The 21,447-nt window shown below is 37.4% G+C and overlaps 1 long non-coding RNA gene across 1 annotated transcript in view; it reads left to right on the plus strand.

The window, feature by feature from the left end:
- LOC149811276 (uncharacterized) overlaps positions 1-9,796 on the plus strand; it is a 40,186-nt gene extending 30,390 nt beyond the window's left edge. Inside the window, exon 3 of the long non-coding RNA XR_016428532.1 lies at positions 9,198-9,796. This is a non-coding gene — a long non-coding RNA (uncharacterized LOC149811276). The remainder of the gene's footprint in view (positions 1-9,197) is intronic.
- Positions 9,797-21,447: the final 11,651 nt, after the last annotated feature.

The following is a 21,447-nucleotide window of genomic DNA, read 5'->3' on the forward strand; positions in this document are numbered from 1 at the left end:
TTATTCCTTATGAGATCAGATGAGCTTGAGATGACTGATATTCTAACTGTCTTGAACTGACCAATGAGCTTGGTTGACTCCGACTGACTGGGGTCCGGGATGACCAAGGGGTAAAATGGTAATTTTCCTAATAAAAATGGGTAAAATGGTGATTTTTTGAAACTGACTCGGGGTTTGACTCCTACACTGACCTAACAGGGTTGGCACTGAACAAGGAGGATTGTTTGAGAATGAATGAGGAAAATTTGGGGTGTTTACAGGGCCATACACAACAGTGACCACGACTCTCATGCCACTATCTTGTAAAGTGAAGGTAACAAACAATGAAAAAAGACCCATGTCCAGCTGAAAAATTTGTAAAGACTGCTTCCCCAAAATAAGGATACCATCGGCATGGCTGACCGCAGGCTGAAAAAATAGTCAGCACCCCTCCATATATCAGAGGCAACAGAATAAGAAACATCATCCATCTTGGTTTCACAAATAGCAATCAGGTCAGTCTTCTCCTGTCTAACCCAATTAGCCGGAAACATACGCTTGGCGGGGCAATTCAAGCCCTTGATATTCCAACAAAGAGACTTCATGACACACAATCAGGGAAAATTCAGAGTGTGTGGCCTCGCCGACCTTCGTGGAGACCAGATATCGAAAGCCGTAACATTGAAGGGGTTGCTCCTCCTACTTCTACTACCATTGCTAACGTGCCGATGCCGAACAACCCCTGCACGCTCAGTAGCTCTCGAAGAACCGGGAGAATCACCCCTCAAACTAGAGACATCACCAAGTGAAGGACCTAGGGAGCCACATACGATAATACAGACTACCAAAATGGTAGATACCATATCGACAGTTATATAAAGCACCTGCGATGAGGAGAGAGATATCAAGCATCAGGGCTGCCTCTTCAACCTCAACACCCAAAGGTGACAGAGGGGGGCGCTGCCGAGGAATCAGTGGAGCGGAAGGGAGAGCCACCCCCTCAAGATCTACACACAAAATCAGTGACGACAGTGGTAGTAGTAGTGGCCTTAGTGACAGTAGGCGAGAAGGAAAAAGTAATCGATAAGCCAATAATCATGCTTCTGTGAGCCTCACTCTGGAGCTAACATTAAACGCCATAATGTGAACCACCATTTAATCCAAACACCTGATTAGAAAAATAATGAAGGACGACGACAAAAATGACCTTTTCCCACCTTTTGCATGACTGTCCAACTGTGCAGCCAATCCACCTCGGGAAGGGGCGCTAGTCGTGTAAAACACTGATTCACTGATAGAGAATCCATGATGGTCATGAGCATGGGGAATAATTATGGACTGATCACCAATAGGATAATAATCAAAATTAGTTGCAGTTGATTACTCGGGGCTCCTCAGTAGAACGTTCGGCGGCTGTTGGAAGTGGGATACGAGGAGTCAAACAGACGTGAGGGGTTTGCCATCGTACGCCGTAGATGGTGACAATTTAGCTGGAACCGGAGTCAAAAAGGCTTTTCTGGTGAACTGTCTGGGCAGAGCATGCGATAGTCGGAGGGAGACCGAGATAGTTCTAATCTTGCTGGCATGAAAATAAATCTTCGGCTCCTGAAGATCTTCGATCTGCACCCATGGCGAGAAAGAAGTACGCTGCGAAGGTCGCTTAGAACTCTGATGGGCAAAGTGGTTCCTCAACACAGAAGAATCACGGGAGTCAAGATGCTTCCTGATTGAATGGTGATGAGAAACATTTGTTCGCCTTCGCTTCCAAAAAGGATGACGACGAGCAAGGAAAACTGAACCACACCTATGACAATCAAAGCGTTTTTGAAAATTCAGAGAGAAACATGCTGCACACCACCAATTCCCCGATATAGCGCGATGGAACTGAGATCTTCTGCGAAGGGCGTAGAAGGAGCTTTGCGATGGAGACAGGACCTGCTGCCAGCCCAGATCAGCGACCTAACGCGGAAGCTCCCGAAAAAAGAAAGGTGGGTCAAGCAGCACCATGGCAGAACAAGCTTCGAGAGGCTTCCTCCTAACGACATGGATTAATTTTTTGACGTCCGAGATATGTAGAGAACCCGCGTCCAAGCATGAATCAAAGACCTTCGAGAAATTAAAAAATAATCGGTACTTGAGTTCTTTCTCTCTCTTTCTGGGCTCTCTAAATGATAGCAAATGCTCTCTTACTATGTTCAATGTTGAGTCTTCTATGCTTGCAATGAATCAACGGATTTTTAATTGTGCGATCTTTGACTTGCTGATGACGTATTTGGGTCTGTCGTTACAAGTGAAGCGCCTATCCTTCGTTGCTTGGGCTCCAACTATTCAAAAAGTGAAAAACAAGTTTTTTTCGTGGCAGGCATCTTATCTCTCTATCGCTGGCCGTCTGACTTTAATCAGGCACGTTCTTTCCTCTATCCCTGAATTTTTCATGTTTATGTTCGTGATGCCTGTGGGTGTGGAGAAACAGATTTGTCGTTTAATGACGGATTTTCTTTGGTCTGCGTGTCAAATCCAGGGTAAGCACCATTTGGTTGGTTGAAGAACGGTGGTGTTACCTAGGCGTATGGCTGGCTTAGGCGTTTTTGTGCCCAAACAGAGGAGTATTGCTCTTATGCCCAAGCAATGTTAGATGACCCATCAACCGGGTTCTCCATGTGCTCGCTTGCTTCATGCTAAATATGGTGCTCCTGATTTATCTCTTCTTCGTCCTGGAACTCGGAGGTTGACGATCTCGCACTTGCGAAACATGTGGGTGAGAGCTTTATTGTTCTTTAGATATCTAATTGGGGATGTGGGAAATTACGATCAATGGTTGCAATGGGCGATTGCGCCAAATGGTGCATTTCACACCCACAGAGTGTATAGATCGTTGCTCCCCCCGGGGGCCGATTGGTTCCCTGAGTGCCTGTTATGGGCTAAGGGCTCTTCCCCAAGCTCTCAGGTTTTAGCTTGGTTAATTTTGCATGATAGGGTTCAAACTCACAGTTATTTAAAGAAGTTGAGTTTTCAATTTCCTAGCTGGTGTGTGCTTTGTCAAGCTGCTGAAAAAACTACCTTTCATTTATTCTGGTCCTGCCCAATCTTTGTGGTCCTTTTTAATAGGACGTGGAGATCTTCGAACGTAATTGTCAAAGAGGAGTCTTTCGTGCTTGATCTGCTTCTGGGCCTGTTGGAATTAGATGATGCAAGCGGTGGAGGCTGATCTGGAAGACACAGTTGCTTACTACTTGGTGGTTTGTTTGGATGGCGTGCAATGATGTTATTTTTTGTCAAATTTCTGTCGTTCTTAATAATCTTGTCCATAAAATCCTGGTTGATGTATATGCGATTCTACGTATGCATCTTAAAGACCTCCCCTTCCCTCTGATCAACATTCACTCATCGGTGGTGCCTTCTAGTCCAGAGGATCCTGGTTGAGCTTGGTTTTGTTGTATGTTGCTATCTGTCTATAGTTTCTTTTTCTTTAGTTTCTTATTTTTCTATATTTCTATATTTCTATTTTTGTTTTCTATCTTGTTCAGTTCATGGGTTCAACATTTTGTTGATCTTCATGAATGGTAATGTTGATCTTCTCTCTCTCTCTCTCTCTCTCTCTCTCTCTCTCTCTCTCCTGAGCGAGCGATCGAGCCCTCTCTCCCTTTGCTTTTTCTATGTCACATTCTGGCGAAGGGGGATGAGTTTTGGGTCGCCGGGGAGGGTCAACCGTGAACATTGAACAAGGTCTCTCTCTCTCTAACCTTGACGTGAACAAGTTCTTTGTTTCCTTTAGATGTATTTTCGTTACCACATAGCAACAATTGGGATTTTATCGGCCATGAAATCCTTGGATTGAAATTTTCACCATTTGCTTCTCGACGTCCTTGTTATTTTTGCACTTTGGTTGTTTTTATGCTGTGAACAAGGTCTTTGTTTGTTTTTTTCTAATATATTAATGTTATATATTTTATTATTCGGTCGTGAAGCTTACGCCTCAAGGCTTAAGCCTCGCCTCGCCTCAACGCCTTTAACAACATTGTTCACGATAACTTTTTTTGCTAATTTTGACAAAGATTTACACTTTTATAAACTTTACATATTTTTATAAAACTTATTAAAACCTTGCAAATTTAAGGGAAATTTCCAAATCTTTGCTAACTTTGACAGACTTCAACAAACTTCAATAGAGTTTCGCCAATTTTTGTCAACTTTTATGAACGTTTATGTGTTTTACATGACTTATTTTTGTTACCTATTTACGTTTTATAAATTTTCAAAAATTGTTATAATCTTTTCAAATATTGGGTTTTGGGAAATTATGCAAAATTTGAAAGCTTTCGCAAATTTCTTCGAACTTTTTTAACCTTCAGGAGTGTTTTACTAATATTTCTGAACCTTTAAAAACTTTTGCACCTTTTCAACCATTTGTAGATTTTAATTTTCTTTTTTTGAATTATTGCAAATCTTTAGACTTGCAAAATCTTATGAAATTTATTTGGTGTAAAGTTTGTGACTTTTCACACCAGGCATGAATTTTTTGTTAAAATTTTACTTCTCACAAACTTTTGTAAGATTTCTTATTCTATACAATTTTTTGAGATTGTTCGTGAGCATTTGTTTGTAAACTTTTTCCTTAACATGTTTTTACTAAAACTGCAAGCTTTGATAGATGTTTGTAAAAACCTTGAATATATTATTATACTTTTTTATTGGATCCAACTTCAAGCTGAGCGACTGAAAGGCTTTCAGTGAAAATACGGCAGAACTTGCAGGATCGCTTCTCAATGTTCAAAAGGGACGTTTAGAGAGAGAGAGAGAGAGACCCGTCCACTGGATGTATGTGCATATCCAAAGAGTCTGCTCATAAACACATGCATGAGAAAGTACATCATCTCAGATGTATATACTTTAATGCGTGGACCAACCATATCAAAACTCATAATGAGGTTTCACGTCATTTACGCTTATATATATATATATACACACACACACACACGAGTCAAGTTCGAGTTGCATAAACTCGACTTGAGTAAGCTAGCATAAGTTCATGTTACAAGTTTTTGGTACGTAGCATAAGTTCATGTTACAAGTTTTTGGTATGTATAATCTCGAAAATTACATTTGAATTTTGAACATTGATTCATCTTTTTGCGTTTAGGCTCTAACCACTTACCTTTGTTGATTGGCTGCTTTTTACCATCATTAGTTTGTCATTTCGTCGGACTTCCTTTTCCATTACTCCACCTATCTCTTGAGCCCTTTTCTTTTTTTCTCATTTCTCCACTTGCTATTTTGTAACTCGTATTCTCTCCTCTTTTCCCATTATTTCTCCTCAACTTTCAAGCTTTTCCCCCTCCCTCATTCTCAATGCACTACACCTCACCTAGGAAATCACAACCTCATCAATCATTCTGCCATGAGTTATCACTTCAAGTAAATCCTTATCTCTTTCTTTTTCCTTCTCTCTACCTAATCGAATAGCATTGCAATTCGCAACTAATTAAACTCCTTTTTGGTTAGGCTAGATTAGCATTGGGTGCCTCTTCCAAATCCCTCTTTTTTATCCATCCTAAAATAATTTACTGGTTCTGCCTCCTGATTTACATTTAGACTCAAACTTTTTTTTTCTTGCCTAAAACTCTTTCTTTCTTAAAAACCAGTGGCCGTGGAGAACTTTTCATATTTTCTTCTAAAACATAAATGAAAACAATGTCCTTGCCATGGACAACCTGATTGAATTAGTAGAATGGGTATAACATGATGTCGAGCCATTTAGGTATTTTTTACTCTCACTTTGTTACAAAAGGATGCACCTTAAAACCACCTTCTCTCTCTCTCAAGATAAAATTAGTTATGAAGAAATTGGCTTGAAAACGGCCCTGCATAAAAACCTATAAAAAAATGAAAAGCCAACTTCTTGTTGAGCTCTTTGTCATTGAGTTTGAGCTCGAGCTTCAACTCAGTTCATTTAGTTTATGAGCCCAATTGAGTCAAGCTCTTGAGCATTAATGTAACACATTGAGTTGAGTTGGAGCTTGGCATGTAAAGCTTGACTCAAGCTCAAGCCAAGTTTGAGTCTGATGTGTATGAGTTGAGTCGAGTTCAAGCTGGCCAAGTTAAGGGATTAAAATTTAAAATTATGTGGTATTTCTATTCTACTTTTTGATTGAAAAGCCATGTCTTGGCATAGATGATATGAGAAGACTCATGTTGAAATAGTGTGGGATGTTCTACTTGAAACTATAGTTACCGAAAACTTCTATCTAAAGGGAACGTTTTGGAAACCAGAAGCTTGACGCTTCCCTGAAAGATGGGGAAACTTGGAGAAACTTGTTTCTCATTTGTGAGAAACTCGTTTCATTTAAAGAAACTCGGATCGCAATTAATTATTTTTGCTTTATAGTCGATTCTCTCTATTTTTTTATTGTTTTATCCTTACTTTTTCTTAATGCATTTTATTTTTTTAAAATAATACAATTATGTTATATTGTTATAAGTATACACTTAATTTTTCATTAACCTTTATCTTATTTTTTACTAATTTTCATGTTTTTTATGTATTTACATTTTTTGTGATATTATTTTTTGCTTATATAATTGTTATATAAGCATATCTCGCTTCCTGCTTCCTAGCAATTTCTTAGGCTCGTTTCCCCACTTTCACTTTCCATATCCGTTTCATTCTTGGTCATGGTTGGATTTTTCGTGACTCGGTATCAGATCAGCTAGACATCAACTCATGACACGGGCGAGTCAAGGTTTTTCTTATATTTTAATAGAAATAAGTAATAAATGTATATAGTATGAGAGAGAGAGAGGACGTGAAGAGTGAGCCACTAAAGTGCCTGGCGCTGAGTGCTCTGGTGCGGTGGTGCCTGCCGAGTCAGGGTGCATCACCGACTCATCGGTGAGGACCGAAGCCGGAGGTCAAGGACCCAAGGTGCAGTGGTGCACTGGTGTGGCAGTGCTTGTCGGTGCCAGGTCAAGGTGTGACGGTGTGTCACCGGTTACTGCACACTGCAGGGTTGATGGGAGGAGGTCGGGACTCAAGAGGACACTGGATGGGAGGAGGCCAGGCCGTCAAGTAGTGCCGACTACCAAGCTGCGAGCCTGCAATGGTGTTGCTTGCTGTGTTGATGCCGATTGCCGAGTTGTCGAGTCCCGAGCTGCAAGCATGCAACACACAGGAAAAAGAAAGGGGGCAACAAAATGTAATCGCGTCAAAATCCCCCTTCCCAACCCTAATTCGAATATATATTTTTTTATTTTTACTAACTCGGCCGAGTTGTATCACCTAATGACTCGAATGATTCAACAACATTGTGTGTTATTCTCGGCCGAGTGATGCATAGTTTGATTTGATCAAACTCGGCCGATTTGTCCTAGACTCGACACTCAGCCGAGTCAGCAGAGTTTGAGGATTGACTCAGCTGGTTTTTGCTAAATCCTGAGTTTCACTGATATCGTGGCGTGGGACCATGTTGAGTTGAGTCAACTCAACCGAGTCACGAGTCGACTTGGTGAAAAATCCAACCATGTTCTTGGTGTCTATGCTTGAAACTAAAGAACTTTAAGCAAAGATGGTCAATTCAAGAATATCAAGGTAAATTTGAAGATAGTTCTATGGTGATAGAATGGCCATTAAGAGTTTTAATTAGCATATTCATTGGAGGATTAAAAGTTTGCATTGCGTGTTCTAAATCCCAACTCTAAATAAGTGCTTTAGATGGGCAAGGGTCGTTGAAGAAAAGAACTAAAGGCTAGGTGCATTCAAGAGGCCAAATAGGCTACTCGATGTGCATGTGAAGAAGGGTGAGAAGAAGTTTGGGTTCTCTAAGAAGCCATCTATATCCCAAGGTGGAACACATTTCAAAAGAGATGAAATAATTCAAAAGGAATCTTGTTTCGACTGTGAGGAAAAATGGTTCAAGGGGTACAAGTGTAAGCACCTCAAGATTTTCATGGTGAATAAGAAAGACGACACTAGTGAGAGAGAGTGATAATAACACTCAAGATGAGTTTTTGAAGGTCACTTACAACACGCTTAGTCGCACATGTGTGCCCTATTCAATGAATGTAGTGCGTTTTGATTGGTGACAAGAATGTAGACATTTTGGCCGACACAAATTTTATAGACAACTTCATTAGTTAGAATACGGTTAAGGTATTTGAATGTCCACTCATGATGCACTACTCATTCGATGTGACAATAGGAGATGAAATTCCATGTGTAGAGATGTTGAGCTACATTTTCGTGAGGCTTCTAGTTGACTTGTATTGCTTTCTATTTATGGTGAGGATGTTGTGCTTGGTATGCAATGACTTAAGTCACTTGGTTGAAGTATCATTGGACTTCTCAAGGATCATTATGACATTTTCAAATGAGGGTAGTCTAGTTTGCCTCATAGCTAAACGTCCTGCTTATGAGAGCCTAACTCAAAGATCCATGAAGGCCTTATACGACAAAATATGAATTGTACATGTTATGGGTCCTATCCCAAGATAGAAAAAAAATTAGTAGGAACACTTGATGATTTGTCATATGATTTAGGCAAAGTTTTGGAGGAGTTTGAGGATCTCTTTTAAGAATCCAAAGAATTACCCCATGTTGAGTCCTTCACTTGACAAATTTTGATAAAACCTTTGTGACAAACGAGTAGCAGACGTGTTCACTAAGAGCTTGCCATCATCAAGATTTAGAACTTTCCTCTCCAAACCTGGTATGATTTCTCTTGATCATGCCAAGTTTGAGGGGGAGTGATGAATAATATAATTTATTGTACAATCTATATTATATGGTTATTTTTGTCTCTATGGTCCTGTTTTAAGGACTTTTTCGTCCTATACCATTATTATAAGTATTTGGTTTTGTTAGGGGATATTTTAGTCCATTTTTTATGTTTCTTTTGGGCCAAAAAGGCATAGACCTTTTATAAGCCCCTTTTCGATGTACAAAAGAGATATATCGAAGAGCAATGGAATAGTGTCTTCCCTTTCAGTTTTCACTGCTCAACATTTATGACTAAAGCATATCTAGATTAATAATTAAACACTAACCATTTGTGATGTTTTGTTATCTCATTGCAACTAAGAATTTGAGAGAGAGCAACTCGGTGTTGCACAACCAAATGATTGGTTGTCACCTAGTAATCATCCTTTGAGCAAAGTTGCATCTGCTCCTATTTTGACATAACTTTGCAGAAACTTTAAATGACAGTTGTGTGGTCAATATGTAGTTGGAAAGGAAAGGTGGAGCAACAGCATGGACCGGACTAGAAAGAGTTTTTTCTCAAAGAAAATAAGCACATTTCGCTAAGTTGACCTCAAGTGACTCTAGGAACCCATCCAAATGTGCTCAATATCCATGTGCATCCATATGGGGCATCGATACAAGCGCCTTTCCTATATATCCATGTTTCATGGGGCCACACCATTTTGAGTCATAGTGTGCAATACAATCATGGCTCTGGCATTGTCAACTGCGCAGCTGTAGCCGCGGATACAAGGGCCAACATACCCATGTTATCAATTTTTAGCCTTCAAAGGCAGAGGACCTGTGTTACATTAGAAATTGACAAGGGAAGGAAATATAAACCATTCCCATTCTTTGTTTAAGGTGACATGTTTGTTTAGTTGAGTAGATGAATTAAAGTAGCTTTATCCTTATTATATTGAATAATCTAACATTGAGGCTATTACTCCAAGAGAGTCTCATCTAAAAATTACTTAGTTGAGAAGCAATAACAAGTTCAGTAACGTTTCATGTGTACCTCAAGAGATTGCTGAAGGTCATAAAATGACTTGCACATCTAAATTCTGTTGTGTTGCATGCTTTGCAAATGACCCATTGTTTTAGTGATTTTATTTTAGATTTGTTGATGGATAGAAGATGAGATTTGATGAATCTAAATGACCTGACATGTGACCATTTTGAATTATTTGATTTTTGGAAATTCTTAGTTTGTTCTTGAAGGTTGGTCATCTCTGTTGGTTTCTACAAATTTAAATATCATGTTGCAGGTCAGGCAACATAAGATGATGTGGTCTGTTTTGATGATTTATGAGTAGGCAGAAAAAGCACAACCTGCATAGCTATTGTCACAGCTAACTTGTCAGCCAACTACCAAGGCCACTAGCTGCAATAGCCTTCAAAATCCAACTGGTGACAAACTAGTGTGCCTAGTTGATGAGTGGTCAGTCAAAACTAGTTTCCAAAGATTTTTTTTTCCTGTCAAGACTTTTTTTCCTGCATTTTTCCTTTATATGTAGTCAAAAGTGCTGGGTGGAACTAGGTAGTGGGCCTTTTAAAAGGACTAGGCAGGCCCAAAAAATAAAAAGGAATACGTACTGTAAAAAACTGAATCACAACATATATGAAAAACAGTCACTAAATATATGAGCGGACATTAATAACACACACACACACCATATAAACAAGAATATAGAACTATAGCAGAATGCACCGTTAGCCACAAACTTTGTTAGTTCACTAACTCTGCTTTTCTTTTCCCTTTTTTTGTGGGGAATAGGACAAGAAGCCGATGTATTCTTGTGATTTTATTTATTAAGAACTTTTTTTTATTGTAAAAATAAAAATTGTTAATACTTAGAAATATTATTAAAAGGAGTGCCCATGAGATCATAGGAACACCTAAACGTAATTGGTCAATCTCTTTGATGTCATTCGTCCATGCATCAAACTTCTCTGGTTTGTCCATAGTTGGGTTGTCAATACATGGGCCCCGCAAAAAAAACCTTGTTCCTTTTGATTAATAATTTCTAAACTCCCCATTAAAAAAGTTTATTTGTGATTCTGAGGCTCTGATTCTCGACACAACACTTTCCTTGCATGTGTTGCACAAGATACATGACCATGATGACAACCATCGCTTTTTTTAACATTAAGGAAAAAAAACTTTTATAGTAGAGTGCCTATTCAATTGACAATTTTTCAAATCCATCCTTTTTTCCTAGTGTTTCTGATATCCTCTATGTTTCTTTAAGGACAAGTCTGTCATTCATGTTATAGCCCGTTAACTTGTTATCTAAAATTGTTTAATTTGGCTAACAAGACAATTTTACCTGCAATTAGATTAGAGATAATTAGTAGAACAGGTAGAAATGAAACTAAACTACAAAAGAAAATATAAAGTCAAAAAAATTCAAAAATAAAAAGTGAATTATCATGACACCTCATCTTTTCAAGCATCTTGTACTGTTTTTTATTATATTTATTGTTTTTATTTTTTCACTTTTTTCATTTGCTTAATTGGCTTTTACTTTTTCCAGTTAATTCTTTTTTGTTTTTATCTGGTAAAAATGCAAAAACTAAAAGGTTTTAAATTGATTTCTACTACACATTCAGTGCCAATATTTTGCAATTCATACTCCTCAATGTGATACTCTTTCCTCCTAAAGAGAAGACAACAACTAATAAAAAGGAGAATATGATACCTTTTTTTCGCATAACTCAATCCTAACCTTTAAATATCAATACAACCAAGAGGACGCCATGAAGAAGAAAACCAAGAAAAAACAGACTCTCAATTAAGACCATTAAACAATATAATCAACTAAAAAAATGACAAGAAGCATCAATTTATAAAAAATTTACACAAACTATGTAAAAAGATCAGCCAAAGGGCTTTCTCTGGCCACATACACACCCCATACGTAGAAGAGAGAGAGAGAGAGAGTAGATGCAAAAATAAAATGGTTGTTGCAATTAATGTACTTCACAAGAACCAAAGATTTATTAAAAAAAACCCTGAAAAAATTTCTTATATATTTGAGCTTGATTATGAATTTTCTTTCCCTTGTGTTCTTGAAACTAATATATGAACCCACAATTGAGACAGACAAAAAATGCAAACACAGTCCAAAGACAGAGAGAGAGGAGAATGAGGTAACAGTTACACAACGTGACAGAGTCGGAGGCGGTTAAGAGAGAGAGAGAGTAACAACGATTTATGTGGTAAAGAAAACAATAACATTTGTAAGAAAAACTCAGATTGGCCCCACAAAAATAGCTTCTTTGTCTTATACAGTTTTTTTGTTTTTTTTGTGCTTCCTATATAATAGAGATTTAGAAATGTTTACAAGAAATCATAAAAAATTTGCAAAAGCTGTGAAATTCATCAAAATTTGAGAAACTTTGTCAGTTATAAAGTTTGTAAAATTTGTGGAACTTCGTAAAGTTCGCAACAGTTTAAAATAGTTTTAAAATGTCCATAAAATCACAAAGAATATTTTAAAATTTGTCAATACTTGTCAAAAGCTATAAAATTTGGCACAAGTTGCAAATTTTATAAAGTTCTTAAAACGTTGTAAAATTTGTGAAATTTGTAAAACTTTTCAAAACTCGGCAAAAGCTATCAAATTTGTACAAATTGTCAAGAGTTGCCAATTTTGTAAAGTTTGTCAAAAATTATAAATTTTTTAAAGTTCGTGAAAAGTTGTAAAGTTTGTAAAAGTTTGAGATAGTTTAGAAATGTTTCACAAAGAGCACATGAAAATTTGTAAAAATTTTAGAAAAGTTGCAAAATTTCTAACGTTTTTCAAAATTTGCAAAGATTGAAATAATTCAAAAATGTACATAAAAATCAAGAAATAGTTCAAAAAAATTATAAGACCTCCACACAAGTTTATAAAACATTCTATATTTAGACCTCTCTAGCACACAATTTAAAAAACTTGCTTTCTCATATAGAGGTGAACCTCATGGAAATAAATGAAACTAGTTCCCATTATTCTCAAAGTTAATTTGTGATGCTTAATATATCTATTGTAGATCAAGTACATTTGCTTCTACACCCAAAAGGTAAACTAAAAAGAAAAAAAATTTGTTAATTTGTCATGCTTAATATATCTCTTGTAGATAAAGTACATTTGCTTCTACACCCAAAAGGTCAACTAAATCAGCATTACAAGTATGAACACTTTCCTACACCTAACTATCTCCAAAACCTGAACTAAAAATCGAGGTTTGGGCATTTTAAGTAATCTAACCCTAGATCCCAAAATTGTTCAGCAAATATGAAGGCCTACTCCTATCTAGTCCAACCTCGAAACTCTTGCCATCCGTGACGACTTTAAATAGATGATCAAGGGGTGTAGCATGTTTGGAACCACTTCCAATGTTTGGTAATGCAACAAAACAAAGTCAAGTAGTAAAACGAGGTAGTTGCCACCATTAAAAAAAAATGAGAAACGATGACAAGTTTTGTCCTAATATATAGTCCTATTGAGATTACTATGGAGATCGACCAACAAGCCTAAGTTCTTAAGGCCTTTCAAACTCTTTCTATAATGTACGAGAAGAGTCCCTATGAAAAAACTCACCCGCATGACATCAATGCCCTTGACAGGTGTGAAATGATTATAAGTGACCCTTATAGTGTTCTTTCCAAGCAGGTTGAACAACTCCATATGAAAAAAAAATGTGACCTTACTACAAAGGACTCAAAACACTTACATTTGAAGGAGTGCGCAACAAAAGCAATTCATAAGAATCTCAAGCCAGATCACTTTTTTGACCTTTTGTGTTTCTTAGTATTCTATCCTGTAGTCACCAATATTGTTCTGGGCTATTTGAGAAAATCTAGCAAATTTTAAAACTGGAAAAATATAAACAATAGAAGAAAAAGTTATCGGATAATTGGTTTTCTAATATTTTTCTTGCAAAAATTATAAAGAAGCAGTCGAAAAACCATTTCAAAATATAAAGAAACAAAATGAAAAAAAAATCACATGCTTAAAGATATGAAATAAAGAGATATTTTTGAAAGCTTTTTGAAAAATATCAGCAATATCTCGGCATTATCACATGATTTTTTGCGTTTTTGGTGATATTTTGTAAATATCAGGATATTCTACTGATATTATTGGTTGGCTTCAAAATGGCGATAATATTGAGATATTTTCATGTTCTTACCTAATAAGGGCCTAAAAGCTCCTCTAACTACATTCAAATGGTTCTTGAAAAGAGTCCAACTGACATTCAAAGGGTTTCTTGCTTGTATTCTCTAGCCAATATGGACCTAGAGCATTCTCGCCCATGTTCTTGCACAGGCTAGAGGCAAAAAACATCTATTTCACCTAAGCATTCTCAGAGTTTTTGTTCACAACCATTAAATTCTTGTTGTATTTTCCTTTTGAGTTGTATATATGTATATACATGTACAGAACATCATATATCCGATGTGATATTCCAAATTGAGGGTGGAAGTTGATGGCATAGCATAAATGATTGTGTATATTTATGCATTTCGATTGTGATAAAATACTTAATACATTCCCAAAAAACCAAGACCCTTGAATTATGAATGAGGTAAGGTAAACGAGGAAGAAACCTTGGAGGTTGCATAGGTTGCTTCTAGCCACTATAACAGAAGTTGTTTTAAAATCATTTTTTTGTTTTATTCGATTTGCTTGAGATAAATTGTCTTGTTGGAGATCTATAATGATATTTAATTTGGAGACTGATTGTATTATTCAGTTATGATATTTATGATTGAAATATTCAACTTTTGCAAAATTGTCAATTACTAGTTTTCCCTAATCAAAAACTCAAATTTATGAGATGTTTTAGATAAGGAAAGGTTTTCGTCTTGTTTTAAAAAAAACTCCTAATTTTATAGTTTGATCGCATTACAAATATTAAAATTCAATTCATTATCAATAAATCTAATTCGTTACACCTATGATGGCCTGACAAATGAGAGAACTAAGGGAGAAGGGCCCAAAATGGTCCAAGAGAAGAGGGAAGAATGAAAGGAGACAGACGAGAGAAAAAAATCTTAACCTTAAGCAAAAGAATAAGAGAGAATTAAGTAGAGAGAGAAAGTTCAACACATTTCATTAGTTGTCAAAGACATTCATTTCACTTGCTTTTATAGCCTTCTAGGTTGATACATTGCACCTAGTCCCATTTCAAGAAACCCCCAAACCTACATCCGAACAAACCCCAACCGTTCTCGCAATAAACGATTAGCCCTCTGCACGCACTCGGCACTATGGCGCCCACATGGGCTAAAACCTGCACAACCTCCCTAGACGTCGATGCTGCCTCATCAGCGCCCACCCATGACTTGCCTTGCTGCGATAGTGGCCCCTTGTAACTCGACTAGTTGTTGGATTCATATCAAATCTACCTCTTGGAATGCTCTGACCCAGATGGCCTATCACCCTGACTCGTGCAAGAACTCCTCCAAGTGTAACAAGGAATCAACCACACAGTTTTCACGTCCATTCTCATGTTGGACCTCGAAATCACAACCAACTTAACCATTTTTGCTATCTAGTGGTGGTGATCAATAACACAATGCCTTGCTCATGTAAGCAATGAGATGCTCCTCCTGCATAATCACTAAGCCTATGCTCGTGGTTGTAACTTGTGAAATCGAGGAATCCCCTCAAGGTTTTAATGTATTTGGGTGTCCTTCATAACTCAATGCATGTCGGGGTCAATTCTTACTCCATCACCCATCACAATATGGCCCAAGTACATGACCTCATTTTGGCCAAAATTACACTTGAATCTTTTGGCCTAGAGTTGGTGTTGGCTAAGGACAGCCAAGACACCTCACATGGTCAAGTTGTTCACTCATGACTTTCTAAACTACTAAGAAAAATCATTCATCAAACGTTGAAAAGTGGCGAGTGCGTTGGTGGGGCCAAAGGGCGACACAAAGAATTCATAATAGCTATCATGTGTAGAATACACCATCTTTTCAATGTTATCACTAGCTAATCGAATTTGGTGGTACCCTACTCTGATAGTTTTACCAAACTATGAGTTTATAAAAGTTTGAAATTTTTGTGAATTGAGTGAAGTTCATGAAAATATAATTTCACCAAAACTCCTAATAAAGACACGAAAGTCTAAAATCTTAAAGTTTATAAAAAATTATGAAAATCCATGTTTTCACAAAAGTTCATAAAAATTCTCTCAAATGTCATGCAACATCGCCAAAAACTTGGTGGAGATGCATGTCAAGACTGTTCATGAAATTTTAATAAAAGTCAACAAATGATTTGTGAGTGACCAACCCAAATCCATAAATGTTCATGAAAATTTCCAAAAGATGTATAGAAAAGTTTCAACAATTTTCATATAGGTTTAGAAAAACTTTTCACAAAGTTTCAAGGAAGGAGGTTCAAGACAAACTGTGTGAAAGACAAAGTTGACAAGCATCTATAACAACTTCATAAAAGAAACACAAAGTCAAAAAGTTTACAAAAATATCACGAAAGTCCTCAAAAATCTATAAAGCTTCAAGCATGTTTTTAAAAATATATGAAAAACTTAAGGTTCATAAAAGCACTTATTCAAAACTTATGGAAGTTTAAAAAAGTTTTGCAAAGTTATTTAATGAACTATGAAAATCAGAACAATTTGAAAACATTGATATTCATGAAAATTTTCAAACAGCTAGAAATACTTTTAAATAATTTGCCAAAGCTCATGTTTAAAATGATCAATGAAGTTCACAAAGATTTTTTAGAGCCTGTGTTTTTATAGAAGTTCATAAGTCTCTCAGTCATCAACAAGGTTTTGTAAACAATTTGGTAGAAATCCATGAAACTTCATGTTTGCTTGTGAAACCTTATAAAAGGTTAACAAGTTATAGATAAGTGTAAAAAATTGCAAAACATTCACCATACAAGTCAATAAAAACTACATTAAACTCATAAATATTCACCATATGTTTGTAAAAATTGCAAAACATCTTAAAAAGTGTGCGTAATTATTAGTGATAGTTTCATAAAACGGGCGTCGAAATTATGAAACACATAAAACATTACAAAAAGTTGCGAGAAGTTACAAGATTGGTATCTTGGAAAACAATATAAGATCATACAACTCTACAAATTTTGAAAAAACTCATGAAAGTTTGCAAACTTTAGATAGTTTTTAACTCGACAAAGCTCATCAGAAATTAAAATATCAAAAAATAAAAGCTCATCAAAAAAAGTTTAAAGCGTTCAATGATGCTCAAAAGAGTTTCTAGAAGTCCATATTTTCGCATAAGTTAATACGATTTTGTCCAACAATGTCACCAAAATTCAAAAACTTGGTGAAAATCCATGAAAATTCAACAATTTTTTGTCAAACAAAAATTGATCATGGAATTTTATAAAATGTCAACAAAAAGTTTGTGAGACTAGACAAGTCTGTTAAAGTTCATGAACATGTTCCAAAAAATGTTTGGAAAACTCCATTAGACCCTAAAACCCTAAACCCTACACCCTACACCCCAAACCCTAAACCCTAAACCCTAAACCCCGAAAACCCTAATCCCTAAACGCTAAACACTAAACCCTAAACACTAAACCCTAAACCCTAAAACCCTAATCCCTAAACCCTAAAACCCTAAAATCCTAAACCCTAAAACACTAAACCCTAAACCCTAAACCCTAAAACCTAAAACCCTAAACCCTAAACCCTAAAACCCTAAACCTAAACCCTAAACCCTAAACCCTAAACTCTAAAACCCAAAACCCTAAACCCTAAACACTCAAACCCCTAAAACCCTGAAAATCTAAACCCTAAACCCTAAACCCTAAACCCTAAACCCTAAAACCTTAAAAACCCTAAAAACCCCAAACCCAAAACCCCAAACCCAAAACCCTAAACCCTAAACCCTAAACCCTAAACCCTAAACCCTAAACCCTAAACCCTAAACCCTAAAACCCTAAACCCTAAAACCCTAAAAACCTAAAACCCTAAAACCCTAAAACCTAAAACCCTAAACCCTAAAACCTAAAACCCTAAACCCTAAACCCTAAAACCCCAAACCCTAAACCCTAAACCTAAAACCTAAAACCTAAAACCTAAAACCCTAAACCCTAAACCCTAAACCCTAAACCCTAAAACCCTAAACCCTAAAACCCCTAAAACCCCTAAAACCCGTAAAACCCCGAAACCCTAAACCCTAAACCCCTAAAACCCCTAAACCCTAAACCCTAAACCTTAAAACCTAAAACCTAAAACCTAAAACCCTAAAAACCCCAAACCCAAAACCCTAAAAACCTAAACCCTAAACCCAAAACCCTAAACTCTAAATCCTAAAACCCTAAACCCTAAACCCTAAAACCCTAAAATCCTAAACCCCTAAACCCTAAAACCCTAAACCCTAAACCCTAAACCCTAAACCCTAAACCCTAAACCCTAAACCCTAAACCCTAAACCCTAAACCCTAAACCCTAAACCCTAAACCCTAAACCCTAAACCTTAAACCCTAAACCCTAAAACCCTAAACCCTAAAACCCTAAACCCTAAACCCTAAAACCCTAAACCCTAAACCCTAAACCCCAAAACCCTAAAACCCTAAACCCTAAAACCCTAAACCCTAAAACACTAAACCCTAAACCGTAAACCCTAAAACCCTAAACCCTAAAACCCTAAACCCTACAACACTAAACCCTAAACCCTAAATCCTAAATCCTAAAACCCTAAACCCTAAAACCCTAAAACCCTAAAACCCTAAAACCCTAAACCGTTAACCCTAAAACCCCAAACCCTAAACCCTAAAACCCTAAACCATAAACCCTAAAACCTAAAACCTAAAACCTAAAACCCTAAAAACCCCAAACCCAAAACCCCAGACCCCAAAACCCTAAAACCTAAACCCTAAACCCTAAATCCTAAAACCCTAAACCCTAAAACCCTAAAACCCTAAAACCCTAAAACCCTAAAACCCTAAACCCTAAAACCCCAAACCCTCAGCCCTACACCCTAAATCCAAAAACCGTACACCCTAAACCCTAAAACCCTAAAACCCTAAACCCTAAACCCTAAAACCCTAAACCCTAAACCCTAAACCCTGAACCCTAAACCCTAAAACCCTAAAACATTAATCCCTAAACACTAAACCCTAAACCCTAAACCCTAAACCCTAAACCCTATAACCCTAAACCCTAAAGCCTAAAACCCTAAAACACTAAACCCTAAACGTAAAACCCTAAACCCTAAAACCCTAAAACCCAAAACCCTAAACCCTAAACCCTAAAACCCCGAAACCCTAAACCCTAAAACCTAAAACCCTAAAAACCCTAAAAACCCTAAACCCAAAACCCCAGACCCCAAAACCCTAAAACCCTAAACGCTAAACCCTAAACCCTAAATCTTAAAACCCTAAACCCTAAACACTAAACCCTAAAACCCTAAAATCCTAAACCCTAAACCCCAAACCCTAAGCCCTTAACACTAAACCCTAAAACCCTAAACCCTAAACCCTCAAACCCTAAACCCTAAATCCCTAAACCCTAAACCCTAAAACCTAAACCCTAAAACCTAAAACACTAAAACCCTAAACCCTAAACCCTAAACCCTAAACCCTAAACCCTAAAGCCTAAACCTAAAACCTAAACCCTAAACCCTAAACCCTAAACCCTAAACCCTAAACCCTAAACCCTAAACCCTAAAACCGTAAAACCTAAACCCAAAGCCCTAAGCCCTAAGCCCTAAGCCCTAAGCCCTAAGCCCTAAGCCCTAAACCCTAAAACCCTAACCCCTAAAACCCTAAACCCTAAACCCTAAACCCTAAACTCTAAAACCTAAAACCCTAAACCCCAAAACCCTAAAACCCCAAACCCTAAACCCTAAACCCCAAAACCCCAAAACCCCTAAACCCTAAAACCCTAAACCCTAAAACCCTAAACCCTAAAGCCCTGAACCCAAAACCCTAAACCCTAAACCCTAAAAGCTAAAACCTAAAACCCTAAACCCTAAAACCTAAACACTAAAACCCTAAAACCTAAAACCTAAACCCTAAACCCTAAAACCCTAAAACCCTAAAACCTAAAACCTAAAACCCTAAAACCCTAAACCCCAAACCCCAAACCCCAAACCCTAAAACCCTAAAACCCTAAACCCTAAAACCTAAAACCCTAAAACCTAAACCCTAAACCCTAAACCCTAAACCCTAAACCCCTAAACCCTAAACCCAAAACCCAAAACCTAAACCCTAATCCCTAAACCCTAAACCCTAAAAACTTAAACCCTAAACCCTAACCCTAAACCCTACCCCTAAAACCCTAAACCCTAAAACCCTAAACCCTAAACCCAAAAACCGCAAACCCTAAAACCTAAACCCTAAAACCCTAAAACCATAAACCCTAAACCCTAAAACACTAAACCCTAAACCCTAAAACCCTAAACCATAAAACCCTAAACCCTAAAACCCTCAAACCCTAAACCCTAAAACCCTAAACCTTAAAACCGTAAACCCTAAAACCCTAAACCCTAAACCTTAAAACTCTAAAACCTTAAAACCCTAAACCCTAAACCCTAAACCCTAAACCCTAAACCCTAAATCCTAAATCCTAAACCCTAAACCCTAAACCCTAAACCCTAAACCCTCAACCCTAAACCCTAAACCCTAAAACCCTAAATCCCTAAACCCTAAACCCTAAACCCTAAAACCCTTAACCATAAAACCCTAAAACCCTAAAACCCTAAACCCTAAACCCTAAACCCTAAACCCTAAACCCTAAACCCTAAACCCTAAACCCTAAAACCCTAAAACCCTAAACCCTAAACCCTAAACCCTAAAACCCTAAAACCCTAAACCCTAAACCGTAAACCCTAAATCCTAAACCATAAACCTAAAATCCTAAACCCTAAAACCCTAAACCCTAAACCTTAAACCCTAAACCCTAAAACCCTAAACCTAAACCCTAAACCCTAAACCCTAAACCCTAAACCCTAAACCCTAAACCCTAAAACCCTAAAACCCTAAACCCTAAACGCCAAAACCCTAAAACCCTAAAACCCTAAACCCTAAACCCTAAACCCTAAACCCTAAACCCTAAACCCTAAACCCTAAACCCAAAACCCTAAACCCTAAACCCTAAACCCTAAACCCTAAACCCTTAAACCCTAAACCCTAAACCCTAAACCCTAAACCCCTAAACCCCTAAAACCCTAAACCCTAAACCCTAAACCCTAAACCCTAAACCCTAAACCCTAAACCCTAAACGCTAAAACCCTAAACCCTAAAACCCTAAACCCTAAACCCCTAAACCCAAACCTTAAACCCTAAACCCTAAACCCTAAACCCTATACCCTATACCCTAAACCCTAAAAAACCCTAAACCCTAAACCCTATAAACCCTAAACCCTAATCCCTTAAACCTTAAACCCTAAGCCCTAAACCCTAAACCCTAAACCCTAAACCCTAAACCCTAAACCCTAAACCCTAAACCCTAAACCCTAAACCCTAAACCCTAAACCCTAAACCCTAAACCCTAAAACCTTAAACCTTAAACCCTAAAACGCTAAACCATAAACCCTAAACCCTAAAACCCTAAACCCTAAACCCTAAACCCTAAACCCTAAACCCTAAACCCTAAACCCTAAAACCCTAAACCCTAAAACCTAAAACCATAAACCCTAAACCCTAAACCCCTCAACCCGTGTTAAACCCCGATTCAAGGTAATACTTCATGTAGAAAAGAGAGAATATTTTCACAGCAATGTGC

This window comes from Nuphar pumila, chromosome 17 (genome assembly GCF_984573655.1).
Source record: "Nuphar pumila chromosome 17, dmNupPumi1.hap1.1, whole genome shotgun sequence".
Taxonomy (NCBI): Eukaryota; Viridiplantae; Streptophyta; class Magnoliopsida; order Nymphaeales; family Nymphaeaceae; genus Nuphar; species Nuphar pumila.